Source organism: Erpetoichthys calabaricus, chromosome 14 (genome assembly GCF_900747795.2).
Source record: "Erpetoichthys calabaricus chromosome 14, fErpCal1.3, whole genome shotgun sequence".
NCBI lineage: Eukaryota > Metazoa > Chordata > Cladistia > Polypteriformes > Polypteridae > Erpetoichthys > Erpetoichthys calabaricus.
The window spans coordinates 1,936,629-1,949,877 of NC_041407.2; the positions used below are offsets into that span (position 1 = coordinate 1,936,629).

Consider the following 13,249-nt stretch of genomic DNA (forward strand, 5'->3'; position numbering starts at 1 on the left):
ACGGCAGTGGCCATTTCATAAGAGAAAAAGACAAAGAACACAGCAAACTATGAATATTATGAACACAGCAAAGCCAACGCGTCGTTAATGAAACGCCACTGAGAAGACGCAAGCGATTCCTGAGGTGTACGGCGGCTTCACGTGCGTCTACCTTCGTGAGGATTCGGCCATTTTTAAAAAGCCAACATGAAGGATCACTTGGCGGAGTCACAGGACTCACGACTACAGATAAGGAAGGCAGCAGTCAAAAATGACCAATCAGTGCGGTTTATTTACCGGCTGTGAACGAGCGCCACCACCCGTGACACGTTCTGCCGCTCCGCACATCCCGCTTTTCATTTAACAAATCAATAAACTCGGCTGCATAGCTAAATGATTTCTAAAAAATGATGCTGGAGTTACTCGTATTTTACGCTGGCGGAGAATCCGACCAGCTGTCCAGTTTAGTGCAGGAGGTCTCAAACTCCGGTGTTGGTGAGCCGCACGTTTTCCCTCTAACCATCTTCATTAGTGAGCCGTTTTTGCTGCTGATTCACTTTTCGTTTTAAATTGACGTGACTCGGACCCCTCAGCCAAACAAACAATAATGAGAGACAAAACAGGCCGCCACGTGAGCAGCTCACCTGAAAATAGAGAAAGGCGAGGGTCTCGGCCATGTTGGTCTGCGCGGGCCACCAAAACATCTTGACGGTGGTCTTACCCGCCTGCTGCGGCAGAACGTGGGCAGCAACAAGTCCTGATATTCCAGAATCGGCTTCTCGTGAAGGAAGTGGTTGGAGTGAAGTTTGACGTTCACCTGTCGGTGCGTCTCACGTCTCATTTCTGTTAAACGCGTCGATTCAGAGGCCTGAATCCTTAAAAACAGGGCCATCAAAATGAAGGGGAGAGGAGTTCACTAGCAGGGAAAACGGAGGAGGGAAAGGGTCAGAATGACAAACCTGCAGCCACCGCGGCCCACCAGGACTGGCGTAGTGGCACCGACGGCCCGTCCTTTGGATATTCTGAGAACGGCCTGACAACATCAGTAGACTGAAATTTCTCAAAGCGCTTTAAAGGAGAGCAACGAGAAGCAAACCGTCAGCCACCTCAACACGGACTCTTCGGGGCACAAAACCTCCGAGGGCGACTGTCCGTTTGTGATTAGACTGACAGGCTTACTGTGCCAACTGAACAATCAATCATCATCACTCCTATGTGGTGCTCAGTTCTCAGCTGCCCTCACTCACTCCACTCTGTGCCAATGTGTGCCCATCGGCCGCTCCTCACTTCCTAAATGGAGACGCCCGAATTAATCACTTGGAGGAATGGGCTGCCGTCATCCTGTAACTCGATTCCTCCGGAATTATCTGCATTGTGGATTAATGGCGCAGCAAAAATGGCCAGCATGGTGCACATGCCGACGACTACGTCACCGTTTTTTTTTTAACGCTGGCCACTGGGCTGTGAATGGGTCCCGCGGTGGCATTGCTCTCCTGCCTCCCTGGTTCAGATCTCTGTGGCGTGGTGCCTCCCTTCTTTCGTGACAGGGCACAAGAGTCGGTGCAGAGGTCATTTGTTACAAGTATGATAATAAAAAAGCCAGGATAGAAAATAACTGAAGTCCAACACTCGCGTTCGCGGGGGGCCAAGTGCCTGTCCTGACCGCTTCATGAACAAGGCAGGAATCGACACCACGCTGGATACCAGTGTCACATAATGGCCACTGCGTCCCTAAAATGAAATGGACTCTGGGCAGAAAAAGCCCACGGTGCCCACCCGAGTAACACCACCACCACCACCCTTCTGCAATCTTCTCTTTCCATTCCCTACAGTCTGCTGACCGGCCTGCACTTCACTCTCACATCCTGAAGTCCGAGTGAATGAAAACAAGTCTCCATTTCCAGACGCTCTGTCATCGTACGGCCTGCGCCAATTCACACCGCCGATCACCAGGGCCCCCCTCGAGCCCCTCAACCCGAAAAGTGAAACATTTCAACCGCTGCTGTGAGCCTTCCTGTCTGCCCGCCTCATAATCTTAAAGCAGGGGACAGTTATCAGGCCGGTTTCCACGGCAACAAGATAAAAGTGGGTTACATTGTTTGTGCTGAACTGAAGACCACCAGCCAGTGCTGCTCAACCCTCTGGCCAGCGCGGTCTCTATGGGCCCCTCTCTCTGCCGGAGCGAGCACAAGGCAGCCTGGGTAAGCGTGCGTCGTGACGCTGGCGAGTGGGCAGAAATGGAGATTTCATTACGTTCAGACCACCACGCCGCCGATATCCCCTTTCAAAAATCGCACACTGAAGGGGGAAACGCGAGACAGGAGCTCTGAGCCTCGTCCTTTTTGTTGTTCCCTTGTATGGTCATTTTGGAGGGTCTCCAGATGAACACAGACAGGCCCAGCGTGTTACAGGGAGCCCACCTCAGTCTCAGAAAGCAGATAGAGGCCCAAGTGCACTTCATCAGCGTCGGGCGTGCCAACCTCTCGGACGTCAAGAGAGGTGAATTATTTGGAATCACTTCAGGCTGGCGCCTTATAAAACTGGAGTTTCAAGTAAACAGAAGTTTTACTCGGCGCCTAAAAATAATTCAATTGCTGTACACCCCACTCACAAGACCACCTTCAAGTCTCACATTCGGCCAGATTTAAAAAGTGACACGTGATTAGACCGAAATGCTCTGTACAGATGACAGACATGCCACACGTAACGCCATGGAAACAAATCAGGTAGCCAGTGCTGGCTCTGCGTGTGTGTGTGTGTGTGTGTGTGCGTGCGTCCAGTCCCTCCAAGCAATCCGATTGGTCAGTTTGGCTTTGGTTACTCAGTCAAGTGTCACCGAGACAGGAAGTGCCAGGCAAGAGGATACAGAGGAACATGGAGAGTCGTGACTATATGAGGGGCTTGGGGGGCCGTCAGCCATTTGTGGCACTCAAGAAGTAGACAGGAGGCGAGCAAAGGGCCTCATAATGGCAGAGTCTTTATGGGAACGAGAGGAAGCGCTGAGCAAGGACGAGGCTGGGAGCCTGCAGGGATACAAGTGCCACATGGCGAACCACCTCAGGATCCTAAATTAGGATGCAACCAGCGTAACGGGCGACACCTCAGAGGTTGAGAAATACGCCACGGGTACACTTTAGAACATTAGAACAATCCGGACAAGAACAGGCCGTTCGGCCCCACAAAGCTCGCCAGTCCTGTCCACTTATTACCATCAAGTCGAGTTCTTAAAGTCCCTAAGGTCCTCCTGTCCACCACACTACTTGGTCGCTCAGTCCAAGTGTCTCTTGTTATTTGTGTAAAGAAAAACTTCCTAATGTTTGTGTGAAATTTCCCCGTCAAGTTTCCAGCTGTGTCCCCGTGTTCTTCATGAACTCATTTTAAAGTCACCGTCTCGATCCTCTGGACTGATCCCCTTCATCACTTTAAACACGTTAGTCAGGTCTCCTCTTCATCTCCTGTAAAGACTCGGCTCTGTGACTCTTTCCTCATCACTCATCCCCTACACTCTCACTAGTCGCTCTTCTCTGGACCTTCTCTTGTGCTGCTATGTCTTTATGGAGACCCAAACTGCACACAGGACTCCAGATGAGGCCTCACCAGTGTGTTATAAAGCTTGAGCAGACCCTCCTGGGACTTGTACTCCACACGTCAAGGCGCTATATAACCTGACATTCTGTTAGCCTTCTTCATGGCTTCATTAACACTGTCAGGAAGTCAATAGCTTAGTGTCCACTATGCCACCTAAATCCTTCTCATCAGGTGGACTCTCGATTTTCCGACCACCCATCGTGTATTCAAACCTCACATTTTTACTTCCTATGTGTCATTCTTTACATTTACGGACATTAAATTTCATCTGCCCAAGCCTGTCTTTCTGTGATGATATAACGGATTCCAAATTATCTGCCAATCCACCTGTCTTGGTATCATCTGCAAACTTCACCAGCTTGTTCCTGCTATTCCTATCTAAATCATTTCTATATATTAAAATGGCAGCGGCCCTGGCACTGCCCCCTGCTGGTCACCACTCCTAACATCGGCCAGTTGTAATGAGGTTCCTCGCACCATCACCCTCTGCTTCCCGTGTATGAGCCAATTCTATACTCCACACCCTGAACTGCCACTTCTTTTAGTTTGATGCCCACCCTCCCACATGGCACCTCATCAAATGCTTCCTGAAAGTCAACATGCATAACATCATACGCTCCACTTTGGTCAGATATCAGACATTTTGAAATGTATTCCATTTCCCGTCTTTAACAAGTAACAGTATATAAAAAAAAAAAAGACTATTTTTGAGGTATAAACAAACACGCACTCTAATGGCAGGCACTGGCAACATCGCCCTACAGCGCAGTAGGCGTCAGCTTGTCACACAACCTCAGCTCAGTGTGCAGCTCTTTGCGTCAAACTTTGCTTTGTGTCTCAATGTTTCCATCCATTTTTTATTTTGCTAAGTGCCCTGTGTGGCCGACTCAGACTTCTGCTGTGATGATCCAGAGCCCTGGATTTGGTTGTGTAGGCCGAGATGACTGCATGTCCTGCCAGTACTTACTGTATGAAGTCCACTGTTGGTTGGTTGATTTTGTTCTTATCAGTACACTTCACTGATATTCTGTGGAGTTTACCCTAAACTGGTCTTTAGTAGACCTGTCACATCATCATCATCATTATCATCTCAGAGGTGACATTAACCCTGTCAGCATGCCAGTGGGCTCTCCGCGCCAGGCTACCCAGACAGTGTGTAATTGAGTTTGACCGCACTGCTCATCTTTGTAGCTCCCTAATTTCCAAAGATAATAAAACTCTTAATGATTTTGACTCTCAGACCGGACTGGTTTGTGCCTCCCCCCCCCCCCCCCCCCCCCCCCCCCATAACCCACCCTGTTGATCGCCTCTACAAAGCGAATCTCATCGCCAGGCTCTTTAGACGCACAGAGATGGTCAGGTCGCTTACAGCTGGAGCACAAGCCGGTTAAGGGACTTCCTTCTGGGCCACAAAGGAAACCACAGACGAAGCTTGAAGCTTCAGCCTTGAGTTCATAGGCAATGCCAGCTTTAGGCTTCAAGGACACCCAGCTTTATCCAGGGGGCTCAAACACCACCCCCCCCCCCCCCCCCCCCCCCCAGTAGCTTTTATCTCGCACAGTCAGAAGAGAATTCAAGTTTCTTACACTGAAGCCCTTTGTTAATCTGCACGATGAGCTCCCCCAGCTCCTCTATAAACACTACGATGTTCTTGAACATTTAAAGTCGACCCGGTAAACTTCATTACACTCTGGCAAAGAGTTAAACTACGCCGAACTGACCAGGCTTCATCACCACACACACCATCGTCTTCCAGCTCCACTCAGGGAATCTGAGAGATAAAAACACCTCCAGCAAGTCCATGGCCTTCTCCACACTGGCATCCAGGGAGCATCCTACGCGTCTGCCCAAAGCGCTTCTCAGTCTGCTGAGGCAGCGATTCTAACCCAAGATGCCACCCGCAAGGCAGGTGCGTTTTACAAAATGTAAGCGTGGGCGAGCGAATGGGGGCAACAGCTACAGACCAACAACCCACCACGAATGGGGGCAACAGCTACAGACCAACAACCCGTCCAGGGATTTGCCCGAGCCTCACCCACAGGGCTAGACTTGGGCCTACTGCCGCCCTCAAGTGGGCTTAGGTGGGTCTGAGGATGTTCTGTTCTATGACCAGTAAGCCGAGTCAGGAGATGGGCAGATGGATGAAACAAACACAATGAAAGAAAATCCGTCAATAAAGATGAACAAGTTCATCAAAAGAACATCCACGAGTCTGACAGCCTGTGACATTAAAAACAAACAAAAACCGTACCAAGATGGTCAAGTAGCAGCACATGGCACTGAACATTCCTTCCTTCAAAGCAAGCTTATGTTAAACAAACAAAGCCTGGGAAAAGAACGGCTCTGGGAACCCGTGGGCCCGCGACTCTCTTGTAACTTTTTGGTGAGGCTGAACTTTGACAGTTCAAACAGGATGAGAAAAATCTGCACTGCCATGTGGCCTTCGGGGGGAATTGAGCGGCCGACGAGCTCTGGGAAGCGGCACGGCAAAAACGGGCCTTCGCTTCTGTAATGTACCCCGCACACACGGATGGGTGTACCTGACCAGGTCACAGGCCACACCCACACCCAGGAACCCCACCCCCCGAAAGGAGGAGCAACATGTCGAAGGGTGGGGCCTGGGAACGGCTCTACGATATGAAGGTGGGTCGTTGAATTTAAAGTTACTAGCTGACCCCCTGTGGCTCTGCCCACATAGTGCTGAAACGGGACAAACAAACAAACAAAACAAACAGGAATCGCTAGCTAAGTGGAGGTGAGGCGAGAGGTAGACCAACTCGAATGGAGGCTGGCATGGCTCCCCACTCCGGACATCACGGATTAGTGCAAGTAAATCGCTCCTGCATGCAAACTACATGTATGTGTAACGCTTTGTGAGATGAGAGAAGTCGTACTTTTTATATTTTATTCTAGGGGGCTTTGCCCATGGGCCTGCGCCACACACTCGCCTCTTTGCGGTTCTGCCACTCGCGTTTGGGAATGCGGATGTACGATTTAAAATTTTCATGTGAAGTGTTACATTTGCATCAACGCAACGTATAACTGGCCGTGAGTGAATTTCGTTTCTCTCCTCGATAAATAAGCCGACTTATTTGAACGTTTGTCCCTGTGATTTGTTAATTGTCTTTGTAAAGCTATTCTAACAGGAAACTGTAAACGTTTTAATACGAATGGCACATCGAGATCTCCTCTGGCGTCTCATGTTAGATGAACTCCATTACCTTTCTTGTCGCCTGTTCAGAATCGTTCGCTCAATTTTGAATACAACTAATCTTGTCGTATCACACAGCCCATCACTCAGACATCAATTACGTAATAACAGTACGATACGTCCTTCTGTCAGCAGTAATTCATGCGGTGGAAGACCAGACGGTGTTGACGGTTGTCGATATTCTTCGTGATATTGCAAGTTGATGTTTTCATCTTCCGCACCATCACCACCAACTGTGTCAGTCTATCGATGCGCATTTCACCAAAGTGCCGTGTAACCGATCGACAATTTTCTCGTTAATTTGTTTGACTTCATTGTTTCTCGGTGCTAGGATTGCCCTTCAAGATGAAATTCTTCAATAAGATTTGGCCATAATAAGTCTTCATTAATTGGGAACTTAAAGTGAGGAAAACGTTAAAAGTTTATAAGAGCGGAGAGCGCAGGAAGTGCGTCTGACAAAAGCATTCAAACCAATGAGAGGTGAGAGGACCGCGGTCTTGTTTGAAAAAGGTTGGAAGTATGACGTGACTTAAAAATCTCGGAAGACGAGACGTGATCTTTTGAAGAGACTTTTTGGAATGAAGTCCCGCGAGACGGAGACTTTCAACATGAGATATTTTCATTATAATAGAGAGGAGCAGCAGGATTTCAGGTTGAAGTTATTATAATCAAACCAAACCCAAAACACGCCAAAACGAATTCTGTTCTAAGCCATTGGTGCCACGTCTAAGGTTGGCTCCTTCCTACGTTGTACCTGCCGGCTCTCTCCTCTGTGACCCCAGAGTAGATCAAGCAGGCTCCAGAGGGGGCCTAACAGAAAAGGCGTGCCTGGCATTTCAAATGTTGTCACCTGTAAAACTGAAAGGTCAAGAGCTTTAAAAAAAAAAAATCGCTTACTGTACGTAAAGACGACAACAACAGACGACCAACTACATTCAGATAATCGCCCTTCACCTCCATGGCCGCCGAGCACTCAATCCAATCAGAGGCCGCCTTCCTCATTGTGCTCGTGATTGACGTGTCCACTACGGCTCAGGGCTGCAGGCCCCCATGGACTGAACTGGAGGTCTTACACACCGGACTGAACCAGAGACCACCAGGCGTACTCCTTTGTTTTACTTGTGGTTTGCATTTTAATCTCGTGTTTCCATGAAGAACAAACGTTTTCTAAGAGAACGAGTCTCGATGCTGGGCAACAGCAAACATCAATAAGTCCACATTTGGACCTCACGTTACTCGTCTCCCATAATCCACGTGTCACTTCTCCAAGTTCAATGCTCACACATGGCTTTTTTAATGGCTAAAACAGAGTGTGGCACACATGCTGGAAACACAAAACACACGGAACTGAGATTCTGAATTAAAGATCCGCCTCCCCACCTCATTCATTGGTCAGGAATCCTGTCTTCAATTGTAAAGCGCCACCCCGTGTTGGAGCTAATGCTAAAATTTTGACTTCCAGAATGGAGTCCCAGTACCGAAGCAAATAACGGATCACTCCTCTCATCCCCCCCGTGACCCCCTAAACACAATGACACGCACACAAGGAGTGGGGCTGCCCCCCCTAGGAGTCTCCTGTGAGTTTACAGTAACACATCCCCTCAAAGAGCCGGTTTTGGATGTGTCCCCCTCGATGAATCGAGCGAGGTGTGATGCGTATATTTCAATAAAGGGGCTCGGTGTTCCATCACATGGAAGGCGGACCACGAGGAGCTTGAAAACTAACAGTGACCTCCAGTCCTGAAATGAACAGAATGCCGTTTTAAACGTGGCGCTGTCTGGCACTAGCGTGGGGACTTTCCTGCTCGAGCACTGAGCACGTGACTGGATGACCGACGCGTGGATTACGCAAGACTGGTAACGTCGGATTTCCCCAGAGGTCGTCTCTGGTGCTGTTTGCCATAGATGGCCAGTCCATTGAAAAGGTTAGCATTTCTGTTCTCACAAAATAAAATTAAAGAACGCCTTCGTTAAAAAAAAAAAACAGATGGAGGTAAGAAAGACGTGGCAAATGTTTTTGAGAGGAGATCTCCTTTAAGGGCTTGATGAGAAGCTAAATCAGCCTTTTTTAAGATGGCCTAATCCAATTCAGGGTCTTGAGGGTCCGAGGCCAATCCTGGCAGCGGTGGGAACCAGGCAGGGAGCAGACCTGCCCAAGGTGGCAAACAAAATAAACTCTACTTTTGTTATTCTGTCAGAGTTTATTTACAGTGACTTGAGGCTGACATTGTACTGTTCATAACCAAAAAATACAAACATGACATTGTTTTGAATGGCAGACCTTATTATGTAGACACACAGACAGACGATCATGGGCAGGACTTTTCTTTTTAACAGTTGGCACACAGGCAGAGTGAGCGACTTGCTCAGGGTCACAACATGGGTGCTGAATTACCTGGTGACTTGTGGTCCAAGCGTTCAGCTTGTCACCCACTAAGGGGCTGCATGGAACCACAACATCGTGAAACCTTTGAGACCATGGCCTGTGGCAGTGACATGCAGCTGCAGAGCAGAAAACCAAGTCTGGTAGAGGTGGTGGCAGCACACCACAGGGCTCACTCACATTCTTACCAACCAGCTCCAGACTGTGAGACTCGGCCCCCACTTCTCCTCCATTCGCACACCGGTACCCCACAAGGCTGTGTGCTGAGCCCCCTCCTGTACTCTCTCTACACCCACGACTGCAGTCCGGCCCACAATAACAACAAGTGGACGTACCATATCACAGTATGCTATGGCAGACAGGGAGAGGCTTCAGAGAGTAGTAAAGGCAGCACAGAAGATCATCGGCTGCCCTCTCCAGTCCCTGATGGACACTCACACCTCCCGCTGCCTCAGCAGAGCAAAAAACCTCATCAAGGACAGCTGCCACCCTGGCTCTGATCTCTTTGACCTGCTGCCCTCAGGGAGGCGCTACAGGGGCATCACAACAAGGACAGACAGACAGACTCAACAACAGTTATTACCAAAAGCCATATGTGACGATGCGGGTTCGGCTCCATGCTGCCATCAGTAATGTTACCGATGACCTAGACAGTGAGGCAATAACAATGGAGCAAGGGGATGGTACAAAAGTGCTTTTATTTAAAATCCAACAATCAAAACAAAAGTGTTCAAATAAAGTGCAGTGCCCAAAGTTCAATAAATAAATCCATAAAAGAAATTTGGAGGTTTAAAAACAATGCAAAACCAAAGTTAAAACGTTGCTGGAAGCAGTCCTTTAAAACAATAACCAGCCCGGTGCTTCTTTTACACTAGCGTCTCCTCTGCTTCTCCCGTTTGGGCCCCGCAGCAGGCGAGATGCTCTCTCTGCAGCGGACCACCTTTCACTTCCAAACCGTTCTGGAGGCCTCCCGATCCAGGCTTTGGTCACGCACTCATCCCAGGCCCGAGACTTGGTGTCCTTGATGACCAGGACAATCACATCAAGGACTTCTCCACCAAGCCTCCCGACTCCCACTGTCTTCCCGGCCTTATGCGGCCAGTCACCCTTCACTGGTCACTCCTACTACTCGATCATTCAGCGGGAGCGACCACAACTACAACTCCCGGGTGTCGGCCTAACACCCAGGCTTCCGTACACCTGCCTGCGATCATACGCGCTCTCTCTCAAACTCCGTCTTTCTTTCCTTTTCTTGTTCTACTTTAGCTGCCCCAGGAGCAATCACGGATGTGAGCAGTCTTTCACCTGTGCACTTAGGTGAGAAACGCCCACACCGCAGATCGCCCTGAGACCCGCTTCAGCCACAACTACCACGCCCATCGCTAAGCCACGGGCGCGGTGATTATTTATTTTAAAAAGTGGCCTTTGCGGAGAGCTGTGGACCCCGCTATACCACACCAGAACCATTCTAAACTCACACATGCACGGACTACACAGTCTAACCCCCCAACTTCCTTCTATCCATCAACTGTACAATATCCAATATCTAAATGGTACGGATAATAATAACTGTACAACATCTAAATGGTATGGATAATAATAACTGTACAATATCCAATATCTAAATGGTATGGATAATAATAACTGTACAATATCTAAATGGTACAGATAATAACTGTGCAATATCCAACATCTAAATGGTACTGATAATAATAACTGTACAATATCCAACATCTAAATGGTACTGATAATAATAACTGTACAATATCCAACATCTAAATGGTACTGAAAATAATAACTGTACAATATCCAACATCTAAATGGTACTGATAATAACTGTGCAATATCCAATATCTAAATGGTACTGTTAACTACGCAATATCTAATATCTAAATGGTACTGATAATAACTGTACAATATCCAACATCTAAATGGTACTGATAATAATAACTGTACAATATCCAACATCTAAATGGTACTGATAATAACTGTGCAATATCCAATATCTAAATGGTACTGATAATAACTGTACAATATCCAATATCTAAATGGTACTGATAATAACTGTACAATATCTGTCTACTGTACAATATCATAACTCGCAGGGTCCAACACCCACTACTCACTGCACATGATCATTATTGTGCAATATTTATATTATGTGCAATAACCCAATAGTTATTCTTCTTTCCATATGTATATTGCGTCACAGAACTTTTTTGCACATTTGTTTATTTACTTATTGTGTTCTCCATACTGTATATATCTGCACTGAAGGAGCTGCTTTTAATCTCATTGTACATGCGTACAGTGACAATAAAAGGCATTCTATTCTATTCACATGGGCCAATTTGGACTTGGGTGCCAATCACTGAAATCCATTTCACTGGCATCCTATCCCAGCAGGCCAATTCACTGGACTCCTACTGCCACGATATTTCAAAAACAAACAAACTTGATCATCTGTCGTATTTCTACTCATTCACCACAAGGTGCACTTGACGGATTACAGGACCCCCCCCGATTTTGCTCTGCTCTGGACACATTCCAGTGGCCCCTCACCTCGCCACAGGCACAAAGATGCCTGTCGATTTTCGCCTTTCCTTTCAAAGCTCAGGAGTTTGAGGAAGACTCACACGTGAGGCCTGCTGCTCTACTTGACTACTGGGATGCTGAGCCTTATGGTCTGAAGGCCATTTTCTTCTGCTTCAGGATATGTGCTTTGTATTTTTTTTTTTTTTTTTTCTGACACCAAGACCCCCTTGTGTACAGAAGTCAGAGACCCCAAATGGAGCCCCTTCAAAGTGAAGTCTTCTCTCAGCTGAAGGGCCATGTTGCCACGTTACAAGAGCAAACAAGTTCACAGAGGAGCAAGTGCCGAGATGGCCGTGCCCGTACTTGCACACGGGCGCCGTGTCGGTTATACCAGACAGACAAGTGCGTGGCACTGGGAGAGAAGCCTGTGGGCAAAAAGCAAGAAAACTGCACCTGTGATCTAAAAAGGGAGCACCTCAGACTTACAACACGCGACATCCTCAAACCAATTCAGGGCCATGGCAGACCTGAACCGACCCTGAAAGGCAGGAAACGGCCAGGGACGGGGTCCGAGACCCTCACAGACCTCAGTTACCCACACGCCATTACTGGCGGCTGGGCCAGCCTGCATGTTTGTGTGGATGTGGGTGGAATGCTTCAGAGACGACAGGAATACGCACTTTGAAGCTGGGCGCAGTTTACTGTGCCAGCAAGCTACCCACACCGCCACAAACCTCTTCTATACGGGGGTTCACTCTCATTATTGTAATGCACTTTATCACTGCATGCATTACAAGATACATTCCAACAGATGGTGCACTGCAAACGTCAATGCTGAATATTTGGAGGTCTACATCAATTACTTAAGATTTCCTCGGCAGTGACATTCACGTCAGTAGATGGACTGGGAGAACATGGGGGTCATGAGGTCACTGGAAAGGGGTGTGTGTGTGTGTGTGTGGCACTGCCGAGACGAAGACGGGACTCCATCATGTGTGTCTCTTCAGAGGGTCCTCGGGCTCCAACTGGATTGACTTGATGTTGCTCACGGGGTCCCGAATGAGGCACATGACCTGCATGGCGAGGGAGCGCCAGTTACAGCACTTACGGCCATGTGGCGCGATTACCCAAGGGCGATCCGGCTCACTGTTGAGGACGCCCACGTAACACCTGGCTGCGGCACATAGAGGGTCATTTCTGGTTGGGACTGGATGGGCATATCTGCCTGGGGGGGGTTGCCAACTAGGACCCCGAGCTGTTTTGTCGTGTGGTGGTTGTGCCAACGTGTTGTCGCAGTGCCTGCTCCCCCAACCTGGGTGCCAGCCATTACTTTGGAATGAGCTCAACAAGAACACGATAGAAATTTACTAAAGGTACAAACACAGGCAGGCTTTTCTTCACACAGAGAACAGAAACACAGAGCATGGTGGGCCATTAAACAGAAAGGGAGCCGTCTGAGTCGTTGACGGAGTCGTCACAAAGTCCTCAGCACTCACACTTCTTAAACTGTTCTTAGCATAATCAGCCATGATGAAGAAGGGCCCGGAGTTGTC

General features: G+C 48.4%; 1 protein-coding gene across 2 annotated transcripts in view; it reads right to left on the reverse strand.

Annotated features, from left to right (window-relative positions):
• Positions 1-13,249, reverse strand: part of mprip (myosin phosphatase Rho interacting protein) — a 438,384-nt gene that overhangs the window by 61,410 nt on the left and 363,725 nt on the right. The gene's annotated exons all lie outside the window — the stretch shown is intronic.